This window comes from Malus domestica, chromosome 16 (assembly GCF_042453785.1).
Source record: "Malus domestica chromosome 16, GDT2T_hap1".
Lineage (NCBI taxonomy): Eukaryota > Viridiplantae > Streptophyta > Magnoliopsida > Rosales > Rosaceae > Malus > Malus domestica.
Window position 1 is genome coordinate 36,480,305 of NC_091676.1, and position 17,381 is coordinate 36,497,685.

Consider the following 17,381-nt stretch of genomic DNA (forward strand, 5'->3'; position numbering starts at 1 on the left):
TATTTCACGTGATTGATGCAAGAACTTCCTACGGTTTGCTCTTAGGAAGGCCTTGGATCCATGCGAATGAAGTAGTACCGTCCACCCTTCACCAATACGACTAACTTTCCTCCATGACAGTTATTTATGGAAAGACTTGAAGAAGCCAAAGAGCCTTCCAGAATGAGAAAGACGACACCAGAAGTAGAAAAGATCGATCGTCTGGTAGAAAAAGATGACGTTCGAAGTTCCATTCCTTCAAGAATGAAGCGCCAAGCAATTTTGGAGGTAAACACAGTTGGATCACTGAAAGTAAAAAGGCGCACCATCATCCACACTGGACAATCTTCATGCCAACAAACTCGAGAGGTCAACACCGAAGAAGAGGCCCAAGACGTCTTCCACATCACAATCCAAGAAGGTGAAGAAGATGAAATCCTCGAGGAAGATGTCATTGTAGCACCGTCACAACTCGAAGATGGGGGGCAAGCCACAGTTGACGATCTCAAAGAACTCAACTTAGGCACAAGTGAGGAACCGAAGCCTATCTTCGTGAGTGCATTACTAAGTGCAGACGAGATAGAGAAGTATTACCAGCTGCTATTAGAGTACAAGGACGTCTTTACTTTGACCTACAAGGAAATGCCCGGCCTCGACCCTATCATTGTTGTGCATCATCTTGCAGTCAAGCCTGGAACATGACCAATAAAGCAAACTCAAAGACGTTATCGATCCGAGCTCATCCCACAAATCGAGGCCGAGATTGACAAGTTGATCGAAGCAAGCTTCATTCGAGAGGTGCAATACCCTAAGTGGATCTCCAACATCGTCATAGTCCTTAAGAAATTTGGACAAATATGTGTTTGCGTAGACTTCCGAGACCTCAATGATGCTTGCCCAATCATTGAAATCATGGTGGACGCGACCATTGGCCATGAGGCACTATCATTCATGGACGGCTTTTCTGGATACAATCAAATTCGTATGGCTCTTGAAGATGAGGAACTAACATCCTTCCGCACTCCAAAAGGTATCTACTGCTACAAGGTGATGCCATTTGGTCTGAAGAATGCTGGAGCTACATATCAACGCTCAATGCAGAAGATCTTCAATGACATGCTACACAAGAACGTAGAATGCTATGTAGACGATGTGGTGGTCAAGACAAAGAAAATATCAGATCACTTGAAGGATTTGCGAGTAGTGTTCGAAAGGTTACAAAAATACAACATCAAGATGAACCCGTTAAAGTGTGCATTTGGCGTCACATCTGGAAAGTTCCTCGGCTTCATTGTCAAGCATCGTGGCATTGAAGTGGATCAATCAAAGATCAAGGCCATTTAAAGCATGCCCGAGCTAAGAAACCTGCACGAGTTGAAAAGTCTACAAGGACGACTAGCCTTCATCAGACGCTTCATCTCCAACCTTGCAGGGCGTTGTCAACCGTTCAGTCGACTCATGAAGAAAGATGTTCCGTTCGTATGGGACAACGTATGCAACAATGCTTTTGAAAGCATAAAGAAGTATTTATCAAGTCCACCTGTCTTGGGGGCACTTGTACCAGGGAAACTGCTCATATTATACATTGCTGCTCAGGAAAGTTTAGTTGGAACACTCTTGGCATAGGAAAACGAATCCCAGAAAGAAAGAGCGATTTACTACCTCAGTCAAACGCTCACCGGCGCTGAGTTGAACTACTCCCCAATAGAAAAAAAAGTGCCTTGCCTTAATGTTTACCATCCAGAAACTCAGATATTACATGCATGCTTACACCATCCACTTGGTTGCTAAAGCTGACCCGGTCAAATACGTCATGTCCAAGCCAGTTTTGACAGGGCGACTAGCTAAATGGGCATTGCTTCTCAATCAATACGAGATCATCTATGTCCCAGCTAAAGCCGTCAAGGGACAAGCGCTAGCAGACTTCCTTGCCGACCATCCAATCCTAGTCGATTGGAAAATCTCAGACGACTTGCTTGACGATGAGGTGTTCTACATCGACATATTCTCGACATGGACGATGTTCTTCGACGGATCTGCACGAGCAGACGGAGCGGGGGCAGGAGTAGTATTCATGTCGCCACAAAGGCAAATACTACCTTATTCATTCCAACTAAGCGAATTATGCTCCAACAACGTCGCTGAGTACCAAACACTGATCATCGGGCTCCAAATGGCAATCAACATGGAAATCCCAGCCCTTGAGATATATGGCGACTCCAAGCTCATAATCAATCAACTTCTGATTGAATATAAGGTGAGGAAAGATGATCTCGTCCCATACTTCCGGCTGGCAACGCAATTGCTACAAAGGTTTGAGGTCGTAACACTAGAACACGTGACAAGAAAAGAGAATCAAATGGCAGACGCTCTCGCCAACCTAGCCTCAAGCATGACATTAGAAGAAGACGAAGCTGCAAACGTGCCAATTTGCCAAAGATGGGTAATCCCGCTTGTTACTGAAATGGTACTAAGCGATACAAACGTTATTTCAATACTTTCAGTCAATGTTGAAGAATGGAGACAGCCTCTGATCAGCTACTTGGAGCATGGAATACTTCCAGATGATCCAAAACACCGCTCTGAAGTACGTTGACGAGCACATCGCTTCCTCTATTACAAAGGGACACTCTACCGGTGATCTTTTAAAGGAGTACTTCTGAGATGCCTAGGCGAGGAAGAAGCCAATCAAGCCATGGAAGAAGCACACTTAGGAATATGTGGGGCGCATCAGTCCGGACCGAAGCTTCATTTCCAGCTCAAAAGAATGGGTTACTACTGGCCAAGCATGGTAAAGGACTGCCTAGAACATGCCAAAATGTGCCAAGCCTGCCAATTTCATGCCAACTTCATACATCAACCGCCTGAACCATTACACCCCACAGCTACTTCATGGCCATTCGATGCATGGGGATTGGACGTCGTAGGACCAATTGCGCCAAAGTCATCTGCAGGAGAAGCTTACATCGTGGCTGCAACATATTACTTTTCCAAGTGGGCTGAAGCCATACCCCTGAAGGAAGTCAAGAAGGAAACTGTCGTCCGTTTCATCAAGGAACATATCATCCACCAATATGGTGTGCCTCACTACATTGTCACTGACAATGGAAAACAGTTCTCCAACCGACTTGTGGACGAGCTCTGCGAGAAATACAAATTCAAGCAGCACAAATCCTCCATGTATCATGCTCCGGCTAATGGTCTCGCATAAGCATTCAACAAGACATTGTGCAACCTCCTGAAGAAGGTACTCGGCAGAACAAAGAAAGACTGGCATGAAAGAATAGGCGAAGCACTTTAGGCATACAGGACGACATATAGAACGCCTACCCAAGCTACACCTTATTCTCTCGTATATGGCGTGGAAGCTGTTCTACCGCTCGAAAGTCAAATCCCCTCGCTAAGGATGGCTATACAAGAAGGCTTGACTGATGAAGAGAATGCAAAGTTACGCCTTCAAGAGCTGGAAGCGTTGGATGAGAAAAGACTCGAAGCCCAGCAACACTTAGAGTGTTATCAAGCACGACTCTCCAAGACCTTCAACAAGAAAGTTCTCCCTCGTTCTTTTCAAATGGGAGATCTCGTCCTTTCATTGCGTAGGCCTACCATCACAACTCACAAGACAAAGAGCAAGTTCACGTCAAAGTGGGATGAACTATACGTAATACAAGAAGTCTACACCAATGACGCCTACTTAATCATGGTGGAAGACGGCTTGAAGATCGGCCCTATCAATGGCAGATTCTTGAAGCGCTACTACCCCTAAAAAAAAAAGGCAACAACTCCTGCTCTTTGTTCACACGAGCCTAAACTGCATGAGCCAAAGCTCCTGGCCCGCAAGAGCATAAACTGTGTACGGCGAAATCATCATCAAAATCATTGTTAAACCCATCGTTCATTTGAACTACGTCATGACTTGATCCCTCCTCAACCAAGGGTACGTAGGCAACTTGAAACTTCAAAACTTCAAGTACAGTCACATCATCAATAAAAAAAAAAACAATTTGAAGAATAAAGAGCAAATTCAAAATACGAATACTTTATTTCTTTAAAGGAATGAGTTGGCAGGCGACATGGTCGGTGTGCACGGCGACGTCAACTTCGAGGAAAGTTGTAACAAAAGACAGTACACAGCAAATCCCCGCTGCAGTCTTTTTGCACAACCCCACAAGGTAAAAGTGACGTACTGGAACGAGCTCCAAGCAACAAATAGCAGTGCATTTTGGCCACCATGATCAAAATCGACGAAGAACTTCAATAACCGCCGTCAAACGACTAGCCGATCATGAAGCTCGATGCCTTACATTCTGCCTCAAGCTCCAATGACTCCGCCATCTCTGCAGCGAATCCCCGCTGTAGTCTCTATCACAGCACCACACGGCAAAGACACCACTGAGGGAAACTGTGATCAAAGGCACTACATAGCAAATCCCCACTACAGTCTCTTGCACAGCACCACACGACGACGTCACCACCAAAGGAAAGTTGTGACCAAAAGGCATTACACAGCGAAGCCCCACTGCAGTCTCTTGCACAGCACTACACGGCAACGCACCACCGAAGGAAAATTATGATCAAAAGGCATTACACAGTGAAACCCCGTTGCAGTCTCTTGCACAAACCCTAGGCAGCAGAAAGCACAGATATGCCCACGTCCTGCTCACTCCAAATACCATGTCTCTGAAAGCTTCGTGAGGGTTCTAGCATCATGCTCTGCCTTCTCCAAAATTAAAGATTCCTAGCATCACATCAAAATAAGGAATAAAGATTTTACTAAAAGTTTGATGTTATTACAATTTCTTTGTACAAAAAAAAAATAAAAAAAAATAAAAATATATATATTAAAATAGGGTCTTTCTAGCCGGTCCAAAACTCTTTTCTTTCCAAAACCAGCAAGCCCAGGTACGAATCTACCAAAGCATATTCGTAGGCCCACCATACGGTCACCAATCTGCGAGCCCATCTACACACAGGTATTAGCAGCTGAGGAACACAACCCACATGCCACAGCCCAGCCCAGTGTCGTCATCAATTCCTCACCGTCATCATCTTTGTCTCTTTCTCTTCATCAAGGGCAGCGACGATTCGATTAACTCGGGCGACACTCACAATCAACTCATCCAGACAGTCGTGGAGCTTAAATTCCAGAACAAATTCCTTAAATCTCAGTTCGAATGATTCTAGAATCTTCAACTGCCAAAGCACGAAAGCAACAGCAATGGGATCTCAAGCAGGAGAATGGCGACAGGGAAGTTCCTGGACCTCGAAGGCGGGCAAAGGCGGTGGAGCTCGCATAAGAGAAGAAGTTTGGGAAGATGAGTCAATGCTCTGCTGTATGCGAATGACTGCTGGGGATGTAGAAGAAGCTGCAGAGGCTGATTTGGAACATGTCCCGAGACCTCATGTGTGCACCACAATTTGACCTGTACTTGACCCGTAGCCTTAAGCGCTTCTGCTGATAGCAGCCCGGAAAGCACCACCACGTTTAGGCATGCTGAGCAACAAATCCATGCAACCTGCCCACTCTTCTCTTGCTTCGACACTGCCCACTGCAGTCCGCTTCTCCCCTCGTCTCGAACTTCATCGAGTGGATTAAACCATTTAAAAAAAATAAAAAATTCATGGCAGCCCATGTGCAGCAAGCGCAGCAAACAGCAATAGCAGGGCAACAAGTAAGGCAATGGCTGTGCAGAGGTTGCAGTTGCTGCTATCCCATATATATATATAATGGCCTCTAGAGAGGCACATGAATGAAGGGCTGTGCACAGTAGAGGGAATCAGAAACAAAATATTAAAAAACACTGATGGTGCGGTGGGAGTAATGGTGGCGTGCGGAAGGTAAGTGTCAAAAAAATAAATAAAAGAAGGATGATGGCCATCATTTTGTGAGTTAGGGGTGGGTTCGAAAAACTGAAAACCGAAAAAAACTGAACCGAATACCGAACCGAGATCGAAAAAACCGAACCGAAAAAAAAACCGAACATAAAGTGTAAAACCAGACCGAACCGAAATTGGTTCAGTTCAGTTCAGTAAGGAAAAACGATGTCGTTTTTCTCTTGAACGGTGTCGTTCGTTCGTTCAGTCCAATTTGTAGCGCGCCGCGTCTGCCTTCCTTCAATCCTTCTTCAGTCTCAGAACTCTGAAACCCTAAACACTAAACAGAACCGAACCCATTCCCATTCCCATTCCCTTTCTCTTGAACGGTGTCGTACTTACTCTCTTACCATCTTAGCGACCTGTCTCTCACTCGCCGTCGCCGTCTCTCAGCGACCTTTCTCTTATCCCTCTCACTCGCCGTCGCCGTTTCACTCTCAATTTGTCACCCCTGCGACCCACGAATTTCTCTAGCCGGTTCAAGGCTCAAGTGTCGACCCACAAATTCCCTCATTTGCAAGGTTAGTATCTCACCCCATGATGCGTCTTGCAGATTTTTTTTTTCAATTTCGTTGGTTCTAATGAATTTGATTTGTAACTTTTCAATTTCATGGTTTTGCAATTTGTTTTGGGTATGCTGGATTTGGTTAGGTAACTTCATTTATGAACACTATTAGACTATTAGTTGAGGTTTGATTAATTTGTGAGAGTACATACGGTTTGATTAATTTGTTTTGGGTATGCTGCTACTGAAGCCTGGATTTGGTTCTGCAAGTGTAGCTTTATGACTATTAGATTTAGACTATGAGTTGCTGCAGATTACTTGTTGTTTGTTGTGTCTGAGATTGTGAATAACTAGTTTAATCCATCTGGTAGTAAATTTAAAGTGGAAGCGGAGAGGAAGATTTTGGAGGTGAGGGAGGGACAAATTAATGAAATAGCTTGTGAAAATTTAAGTGGGAAAATTGATGTGAATAAACAAACTAAAGGGTCAGAAACAAGGTTAATATATAACAAACATGGTTGTTTGATGTGCTTCTGAACGAGCAGCAGAAATATGGTTACTTATTTTACTCAATAGCACAGATTCTTTGTGACGTGTTTAGCACAGATTCTTCAATTGGTTTTAAGTTTTAACCTGAATATGGTTACTTATTTTACCATTTCCAAAGCAATCTAGATGGCTGATAACTACATTTGTGCATAGGGGGAAAGAACAAGAAAAACATCGAGCTAAACAAAATGAAATAAGGCGTTTCTAGTTCTAGTTTCGGATGAGCTTCTCTCAGTTATGTATGGTAGTGTTTCATCCATTTTAGGTTCTATTGATTTTCTAGGAGTCAAGAGAGGTTGAGAGTACCAAGCCTTCTAAAAGTAATATGGCGTGTTGAGGTGCGAGGTATAAACTGTTTCTTAAAATTTAGTTAAGTTGTTTTCCTTACTTTTCTGGGTTTCCCACTTTAATGCAAAATTGTTTTGTATCATATTGATAGGTTGTAAATAGGATAATTATGTTCATTTGCTGGATTAACTATTCTCGTGCATAGGTCAAATGATAATTACATTTGTGCATAGGTTCTACTTTAATGCAAAACTGTTTTGTCTCATCTTTGTGTGTGTAGCACAGATTCTACTCAATAGCACAGTAAGCCTTAGCCTATGATATTTCTCCCAACAAATAAATACAGGATATGTTTTGTTTTCTTTTTCTTCTTAATCAATGATGTATCCAGATGGCTGATAACTACATTTGTGCATATAGTTTGTGTTTTGTATCTTACCTTTGCTTCTTAGTCAATGATGTATCCGTAAGGACCGTAACCTTTCCAAAGCAATCCGTATCTTACCTTTGCTTATTAATTAGATGAAGTCAAGTGCATCAAAGGCCTCGAGCTCAAGCTCAAACTCAATGAGATCATCAAATAGCTCCCGTGAAAAAATAAACTCATCTACGTCTACTCCATCACAAGTAAGTTGTCATCTCTATACTTTCTCTATGGTTCTTATGTCTCTAGTTTATTTAATAATTAATTGTAATGATTCTTTCTATTATTTTTGAAGGACATTGTTGGTGAATCAACTCCACCTCAACTCCCCATGGTGGCAACTCAACACACTCCTCTTACTCATGGTGGATCCAAAAAATCATCCGATGCAACTCCAAAAGAGGGTTGCTCAAGTGATCAAGTAAGTAAAGAAGATACTCTCTTGGATTCACTAAAAAGTCATGAAAGGTCTACAATTTGGGAGCACTTTGATAGGACAATTGAGGGAGGTAGAGTTAAAGGGGTGTGCAAGTATTGCAACAAATCTTATATGGCCGACACGGATAAAAATGGTACAACTAGTATAAGAAATCACTTAGCTAGATGTAGGAGCTACGGTCCTAATAAGGAAATATTTGCTGCAAATAGGCAAAAGATCTTAACCTTTGCCGGCACAAAAGATAAGTTGGAAGCTATAGGTTTTTCTCAAGTGGAAGTTACTAAGGCTTGCGTTGAGATGATAATTATAGACGAGTTACCTTTTTCTTTCGTCGAGGGAGAGGGTTTTCGTCATTTTTGCATGCATGCATGTCCTTTATGGAGAGTACCTTGTCGTAAGACAATAGCTAAAGATGTACTTGGCTTGTTTTACTTCGAAAAGGAGAAATTGAAAAGTCAGTTGAAGACATTTAGGGTGTGTCTAACAACGGATACATGGACTTCTATTCAACAAACAAATTACATGGTTCTCACTGCTCATTTTATTGATGATGATTGGATGTTGCATAAAAAGATTTTGAACTTTTGTGTCATTCCAAATCATAAAGGAGAATCCATTGCTCAACTTTTAGAGGAGTGTTTGGTGGAGTGGGGCATAGAGAAGGTGTTAACTATTACGGTTGACAATGCTTCGGCAAATGATTCAAGCTTAAGGGATTTGGTGCATCGAATAAGTGGGTGGGGGATTCCTAATGCACTTTTGCATGATGGAAAATATTTGCACATGAGGTGTGTTGCTCATATTCTTAATTTGGTGGTGAATGATGGGATAAAAATGTTGAATACCGCCATACAAAGCATTCGTAATGCGGTTAGGTATGTAAGATCTTCCCCTCAAAGGTTGGAGAGCTTTAAAAGGTGTGTTGAGAAAGTGAGAATAGAAAGCAAAGGGCTTGTGATTTTAGATGTCCCTACTAGGTGGAATTCCACATTTTTAATGTTGGAATCGGCTTTGAAGTTCAAGATGGCTTTTGATAGGTTGAAAGTAGATGATGGTCATTACCTTCCTTACTTTACTAAAGAAAATCATGATAATATAAGGGAGGGGCCGTTGTTCTAATACTCCAACAATTCATACTACTTTTGGTGATTTGTTTAAGATCAAAAGTCTCATTCTTGAAAACAAAGATAATGAATTCTTGTCTATGATTTCCATGTTGATGCAAGAAAAATATGACAAATATTGGGGTTCAATTGAGGATATGAATCAATATGTTTTTGTGGCACTTGTGCTTAATCCTCGCCATAAATTGGAGAAGGTGGTTGATTATTATGAGATACTATATGGCGAGGACGAGGAAAAAGTTGAAATTGCAACTAATGCGGTGAAAGATTTGTTGTTTGATCTTTACAAGATTCATGAAAAGTTATCTTTTGATACACAACAAAGCACTAGTAGTTGTGGTAGTTCTCAATCGGCAACTACAAGTGGAGATCATTTATCAAGCATGACAGAGATTGAAAGAAAGTTGAAAGAGAAAAGTGAAATGAGAAAAGCAAAGAGAGCTCGTATTGTGCATAATGATTTGGATAGGTATCTTTTGGATCCTAATGAAGGGGAAGAAGAGGCAAACTTTGATATCTTGAATTGGTGGAGGGTGAATGGGCTTTCTAAGTATCCTATTTTGGCACGAGTTGCAAAAGAGATTTTAGCTATTCCCGTATCAACCATTGCTTCAGAATCCTCCTTTAGCACAAGTGGACGAATAATTGATCCATATCGTAGTTCTTTGAGTCCAAAAATGGGTGGAGGCTTTGATATGTACACAAAATTGGCTTAGGTCAATTCATGTAGCATTACATCATGAGCCAACCATTGAGGAGATTGAGTTTTGTGAAGAAGTTGAGAAAGGTAATTTTACTTATTGCATTTGGTTTGTTAGACTATTTTAATTAGATGCTATGTTGCACGCTTGCTTTACATCATGTTCTTTTTTTTTTAATTTGTATGTAGAAATGGCAAGTGGAAGCTCAAAGAAAGGTGCTATGTTGCCTCCTAGGCCGCCTATGCGTTGAGCTTGAGCTTGAAGACTTGGAAGATTTATTTGTGCAAGACATGAAGTGATGAAACCTTGAAGGTTTATTTGACTTGTGTGATGTTTATATTTGGACTTTTTGAAGACTTAAACTTTGATGTTTAAATTTGAACTTTTTTAGGACTTAAACTTTGATGTTTAAATTTGGACTTTTTGAAGACTTAAACTTGATTGATGATTCTATTTCTAGTTGGACTTTAAATGTTTATTTTCATTGTCTTTGATTCTATTCTAGTTGGAATTCTTATGTTATGATTGTTGGAACTTGGAAATGTTAAAATTTCATATTTCAAAATTTTTCATTTTTTGACTTTTAGTTTTATGAGACTTTATGTTTTTAGATTAATTAATAACTTCTTCCCTCATATTGAAAAACCGTCCTGGAGAGATGGAAACATATCATATTTTCTATCTTATGTTATGGTTGTTTTGCATTTTTTGGAGGAAAAAAAAAAAAACCGAAAAAAAACCGAAAAAATTTGAACCGAACCGAAATTTCGGTTCGGTTTCGGTTATGGCAAAAAACCGAACCAATAAGAACCGAACCCAGCCCTATTGTGAGTAGTGGTGCATGCACCGAATATATATATATATATTAAAAACAAAGTTATAAAGGTTTCAAGAATGATGGTGGACGGCACCAAGAAAAAAAATATACATATATATCAATTATAAAGGCTTCAGGCACCATGTGAAGGTAAAGAATAATAAATAAAAAAAAAGAGGCAGCAATGATAATGTTGGGAAGCATCTTTCAAAGGCAGCACCAACATCCAATTGTTTAAATTAGCAGATTGGAGGGATGAAAGGGAAACGCGCACTGACAACTTCATTTGAGAGCTGCTGCATTTGTGTTTTTTTTAGACGTCACCCATTGTTAGTACTACTTTTACAGCTTTTGGAAATGAAAGCATGAAGAAGAACTCAAGGAGGGGCATTCGGCTCTCACAATGCCAAAACCACACACAAAAAGAAGGTGCATACTATTGTTGGCAAGTCAAGAAAGAAAAAGGAAAAGAGTAGTGAAGACAGAATGATTGAGAGGAAAAAAAAAAACAAAAAACAAAAAAAAAAAAAAAAACAACAAAACACAAAAAAAATGCATTGAGAGAAGTAAAGTCCATTTTATTTATTTCTTTGGAAAGATTACATAAAATTGCATTCTACATGCAAACAAAAAAATTTTCAAATGTGCAAGCAGCAAATATAAGGGAGCCTTCATTGATCAGGTGGCGCCTCATCACTCGGCGGAACTCCGGGAAGAAGAGGAGCCGGAGGTTGATCATTTGGAGCTTTATTACGCGGTACAGCCCCAGAAGACAAAGGCAAATGTTGTTGAAACAAACCCACAAATCTTTGATGATCAAGTAAAATCTGACTATCAGATTCCTGCATCTGGTCAATCTTCCTCTTCATGTTTGTAGCATAGTTATGTGCGAGCTTGTGCAACTGTTTATTCTCATGCTTGAGCCTTCTAATCTCCTGTTTGAGACTCATCACTTCAGCCGCCAATGATTCAATTTGACGGGTTCGAGCAAATAGACGTTGGGCCATATTAGACACAGAACCTGCATACTGTACACTGAGAGCCAGAGAATCCTTAACAGCCAACTCATTAGACCGTTTGGAAAGTAGTATGTTATCTTTAGGAGTGACAAGGTTCCGGGCCACCACCGCAACAGTCATATCATTCTTAATCACCGAGTCCCCAACGGTAAGAGGACCAGTAGGGGATATGAAGGATGGGCGCCATATGTTGTCTGGAGAAGGTGAGACTGCCTCTTCACCAAGGTTTAAGTCAAGACGACGGTCGGAGGGGCCAGACATTTTCAAAAGTGTTGAAAGAAAGAAGAGGTCGAACAAGTCAAGATCGTAGAAGTGCAAGAAGGGAGTTTCTACAGACAGAAATTCAAGTTTGCTTTGAAACGTACTGCGTACCTCTATAAAAATCGGCACTCAACGGGATTTCAGAGATCAAAGAGGCGAGCTCAGAATTCAAAGAGGCCAATTCAAAATCGAAGAGGTGCTAGCTTTCTCAAAAGCTGGGCTTACTCAGAAACCACGGGCCAATCTTCCTTTCCAGACTTGTCCGCACTTGTCACATGCAACCTCTGCACTCGACGGAGCTCGGAAATCGAAGAGGCCAATTCAAAAATCGAAGAGGCAAGCTCAAAAATCGGAGAGGCATCTGCTTTTTCAGACGTGTCAGCATCTGTCACATACAGACTCAGCTTTGCAGAAATCACGGGCAATTTGTTGAAACGCCGATCCCAGATATCGAAGAGGCGCCAGTCTTTTTCAACCTTGTCAACACCTATCACATGCACACTCAGCTTGGCAAAAATTACAGACAATTTGTTGAAAAGTTCTGATGAAGAAGAAAGCACGTGAAGCCATACTGATCAATCACTCAATAGTTGCCGACACGAGTGAAAGAATAGTACCTCTACAGGTATTAAAGAACTTCCTATAACTGTCCACCTTCACCGTCCATAGCAAAGCATACCTGCAAAAATGCCCCAACCCTTCCTCATTTCCGAGAGTACACACCCAGCAGAGCCTCTCGAAATACCCAGTTTTCTTCTTCTCCTGGAATACCTCTACAAACAAATGACACCAAAGCAAAAGTATCTCATATCACTAGGGTAGAAAGCAAGAGTATCTCATATCATGCTTTGTCCTTGTTCTTACCTGCAAAGACAAGGATAAAGAAAGCAATATGTTTGAACCTCCACTCAAACTCAGGTAAGGAATCGACTACTTGGAACCTTTGCCTGGTTGCTTACCTGGCATTGCTTTTGAGTACTCGTCTTCAGCTGCTGATATACTTCCGAAGAAGATGCCACATTTGCCTGGAGAACAGATAAGGCAAGTGAAAATGATACCTTGCAGCATGTGGTGACAATGTGCAGAAGAAACAAGCAGAGAAGAATGCAGCCCGCACAGTCAACTCAGCAGAAGATGTCTGAATTGAGGAACTCAAGAAGCTGCCACATCTGCCTGGAACCCTATCCTGATTGCTTACCTAGCCGGGTTCTCGAATACTCATCTTTAACATCTTATGCTTCCTCTTCGTCCACCACATCTGCCTGGGGAATAGATAAGGGAAGTGAAAATGATACATTGAAGCATGTGGAGACAAGCACAACAAAGCACGTGCCGATTTATCCGCTACTTCTTCAAAATCAAAAGTATCTCATATCATCAGGGTTGCAATCACTCTGGGTGGAGGACTCGTTTTGACCCTCAAATTCTTGGGTCGACTCGCTAGGCGTTGTATGCTGTACGGGCCGATTCACCACCCTTGAATCAAATCCTTAAAGATCAAGTCACCAATTGGAAGAAGAGCCCATCAATCTTGAAGATCATACCGTTAACCAAACTGCTCAGGTGTGAATTAGAAAGATTGAACAAAGCAACAAGTCGTCACCTTCACCTCATGCCTGCTTGTCATGTGTTCGAGTCAACCTTCAAAGAATCAAGCCTCAACGGCCCTTGAAGAAGTTTCCAGCCAAATTCAAGATCAAGCTTCGACGACCCTTGAGGAAATCACAAGTCCGATTCAAGATCAAGTGTCTACCACCCTTGAATCAAATCCAGTTCAAGAATAAGCTGTGGAAAGTCAATAATTAGAGGAAACCAGAAAATCCTCCAACCTAGTTCAAGAATAAGCCTGTGGAAAGTCAACAATTGGAGGAATCCAGAAAATCCTCCAACCCAGTTCAAGATCAAAGCTGTGGAAAGTCAAACAAGCGCAACAAAACACGTGTCGATTCATCCATTACCAAAGCCAAAGATCATTTACCACATGAAGCTCCTTATGGTCCAATTTCAACCTTGAAGATCAAGCCTCGACGGCCCTTGAAGAAATTTCAAACAAAGTTCAAGAACAAGCCTCGACGGCCCTTAAAGACATTTTCAGCTCAATTCAAGGTCAAGCCTCAACGGCCCTTAAAGAAATCTCAAGCCCAATTCAAGATCAAGCCTCAACGGCCCTTGAAGAAATCTCCAGCCCAATTCAAGATCAAGCCTTGATGGCCCTTGGATCGACTTCTACAATGAGGGACTTCAAAACACATCTCCTACACATGACAAGCACATGTATACGACGCGCCTTGAAGTGGGGGCATTTGTAGACATCGAAATTTCGGTAAATAAATGTTGATCGATAAATCAAAGTTTCAACGCTTATGTATTACATAAATTTTACACGTAGCGTGTGTCTAAACAAAAAATTGAAATAAGTTGGAAAAGTCATCAAACAGGACACGTGTCAACGCCCGGTAGAAATGATTTATTTCATCTGACTATTTAATCCCAAAAATCAAGTTTTGGAATTCTATAAATAGAAGCCAATTTCATTCATTTCAAATGACCAATTCATATTACACCTTGAACCTCTGAAGCTCTGAAACTCCGAAGCTCTCAAGCATCCAAGTTCCCAAAGAATTAAGAAAGCCTTCTTCGTTCTTCGTTCATCATTCTTCCAAGATCAAGCCCCGACGGCCCTTGGATCAACAATCATCCACCAATTCAAGATCAAGCCCTAAAGGCCCTTAAAGAACTTCCACCAATTCAAGATCAAGCCCCGACGGCCTTTGAAGAAAGTATTCATCGTTCATCATCCGTTCATCCCAAAGAATCAAGAAAGCCTTCTTCGTTCATCGTTCTTCCAAGATCAAGCCCCGACGGCCCTTGGATCAACAATCATCCACCTTCAAGATCAAGCCCCGACGGCCCCTTTGAAGAACTTTCACCAATTCAAGATCAAGCCCCAAAGGCCCTTGAAGAACTTCCACCAATTCTCAAACCCCAAAATCCCTTGAAGATCCGTTCATCACTGTTCTTCAAAGATCTAGCTCAAAAGCCTCTTGAATATCCATTCATCACCATTATTCAAGATCAAGCCTCAATGGCCCTTAAAGAAACGCTCATCCTCAAGATCAAGCCCCAACGGCTCCTTGAAGATCCGCTCAAATCCACTTTCAAGATCAAGCCCACGGCCCTTGAAGAACGTTCTTCCAAGATCAAGCCCCGACGGCCCTTGGATCAATCGCACATCCAAAAATCAACACCTTACGGAGATCGAATCAGATGATCAAATTTGAGAGAGATTGTAACCCAAAATCATCAAATACAAATATTATTTTGTGCACGTTGTTCTTGTCTCTTTCCTTTCAGGAAATTTTCGTGTTCACAAATACATCCGTTACATTTTCCATGAATTCATCCGTTAAGCGCTACCGTGGCTGCCAAATGTGTGTCACATGGCAAAAATAATAATTTTTTAATTTTTTAATAAAAAAACCTAAATCTTCTAAACTAAAAAAAAAAAATCCAAAAGCTGACCCCTACCCCCGTGAACCCCTCTCCCCCATGACTCACCTCACCCAGGAAACCCTCCCGGGACCTTCCTCACCTAGGCGGGTGACCCACCTCACCCACCCTCTTCCCTCCTCTATACACCCACAACTCCTTAAATCCACACATATTCCTCCCATCTCATGAACCCGATGATGACGGGGTATGAAATTATTTTTTTCCTAGGTTGCAGGTAAGGGGAAGAAGTTGAAGATGGGGGAGAAGACAGGAGGAGGAGGAGGAGGAGGGGTGGGGAAGACGAACTAAAGGGCTTTTTTTTTCTCTCTCCTGGGTTGCAGGGAAGAAGATGAAGATGGTGGGGGCTGCGGGGAGAATAGAGGAGGAAGAGGAGGGATAAAGTTTCAGTTTATTTATTTTCTCTCTCTCTCTCTCTCTCTCTCTCTCTCTATCTCTCTCTCTCTCTCTCTCCTGGGTTGCAGGGAAGAAGATAAAGATGGTGGGGGTTGCGGGGAGAAGAGAGGAGGAAGAGGAGGGATAAAGTTTCATTTTTTTTTTTTTGCATGGAAGAAGATGAAGATGGTGGGGGTTGCGGGGAGAAGAGGGGAGGAAGAGGAGGGATAAAGTTTTAGTTTTTTTTTTCTCTCTCTCTCTCTCTCTCTCTCTCTCTCTCAGGTTGTAGGGAAGAAGATGAAGATGGTGGGGGTTGCAGGGACAAGAGAGGAGGAAGAGGAGGGATAAAGTTTGAGTTTTTATTTTATTTTTATTTATAAATTTAGAAGATTTAGGTTTTTTTTTTAAAAACATAAAAAATTATTATTTTTGCCACGTGGCACACATTTGGCAGCCATGTGGCACAAATGCGGCAACCACATCAGCACTTAACGGATTAATGGATGGAAAATGTAACGGAGGTATTATTTTGAAATAAAATAGTACGTGAGGTATGAAAGTGAAATGTTTTAAATATGATGTATGGAGTTGTAATAGACCTTAAACTCGATGAGTTAGTATGTAATTTACCCTTCTAATATTCTCTAAGCTTTTTAATATGTGTTTTTCACATTTGCTCGTAGTTACATTCATTTATTTGTAAATCACTAATTCCCTTGCCTACAATTGTCCTTCGAACTTTATCTAGTTGCTATTAGCTACCCTGTATTCATTATTTTATCAATTCCAGGGTTGCTAAAGGTTCTAACTCTGTAGCAGAAGCAGAAGTGATGTATTACAAAGTTTACGTAGGTACTATATGTCAATGATTTTTTATGTTTCTTTTTTGGGGATGGGGTGGGGGCAGGGGGTTGAAAAGATTGAATCTTTTAATGGGCATTGTTGGTGATCTTACTTTGGAGCAAAAAATAATCAAGAAAATTATGGAGGTGATATGTAGACTTTTGGGTAAAAATGACAAAATTACTCTTAAGGCACATACACACATGCAACAGACAATAACGGCTCAATCAAGGAAAAGTCAAAGGTGATCAAAATTGTATTTATTTAAATCCCTCTTATCACTCTTTATCAAATCCTTATTCAAAAGGTAACTCTCAAAATCCTATTTAATTTGGGATTAATTACCATGTTAATTGCAAGATATTTTTTCACATAACATCTTGCAATTATTGTCCAATTACACCATGTTTGTACCATACTTAGGGCTTCCGTATTTAGATCTCGTATAAATACTCGGGGGACTTAAATGTAATTATGTAATAAAGGAAGGGGCAAATATGTAAAAAGGGGAGGAGCCCTTAGTCTATAAAAGGGCCACCTCACCCTCACAATTCTAGAGCCTCCTCACCCCCTCAAGCCTCTCAGATTGAGAAGAGCTCTCTCACCCTCAGAAGCTCTCACTCTCCCTCTTCAACATCTCAGAGAAATACAATATCAGTGTGGACGTAGCCCA

At 41.3% G+C, this 17,381-nt stretch overlaps 1 long non-coding RNA gene and 1 pseudogene across 1 annotated transcript; both read left to right on the forward strand.

Moving 5' to 3' along the window:
• LOC114822322 (probable inactive shikimate kinase like 2, chloroplastic) overlaps positions 1–17,381 on the forward strand; it is a 35,473-nt pseudogene that overhangs the window by 11,845 nt on the left and 6,247 nt on the right.
• LOC139193205 (uncharacterized) lies at positions 9,562–10,282 on the forward strand. The gene is made up of 2 exons (XR_011577619.1): positions 9,562–9,969; positions 10,072–10,282. It is a non-coding gene; the product is annotated as an uncharacterized lncRNA (long non-coding RNA).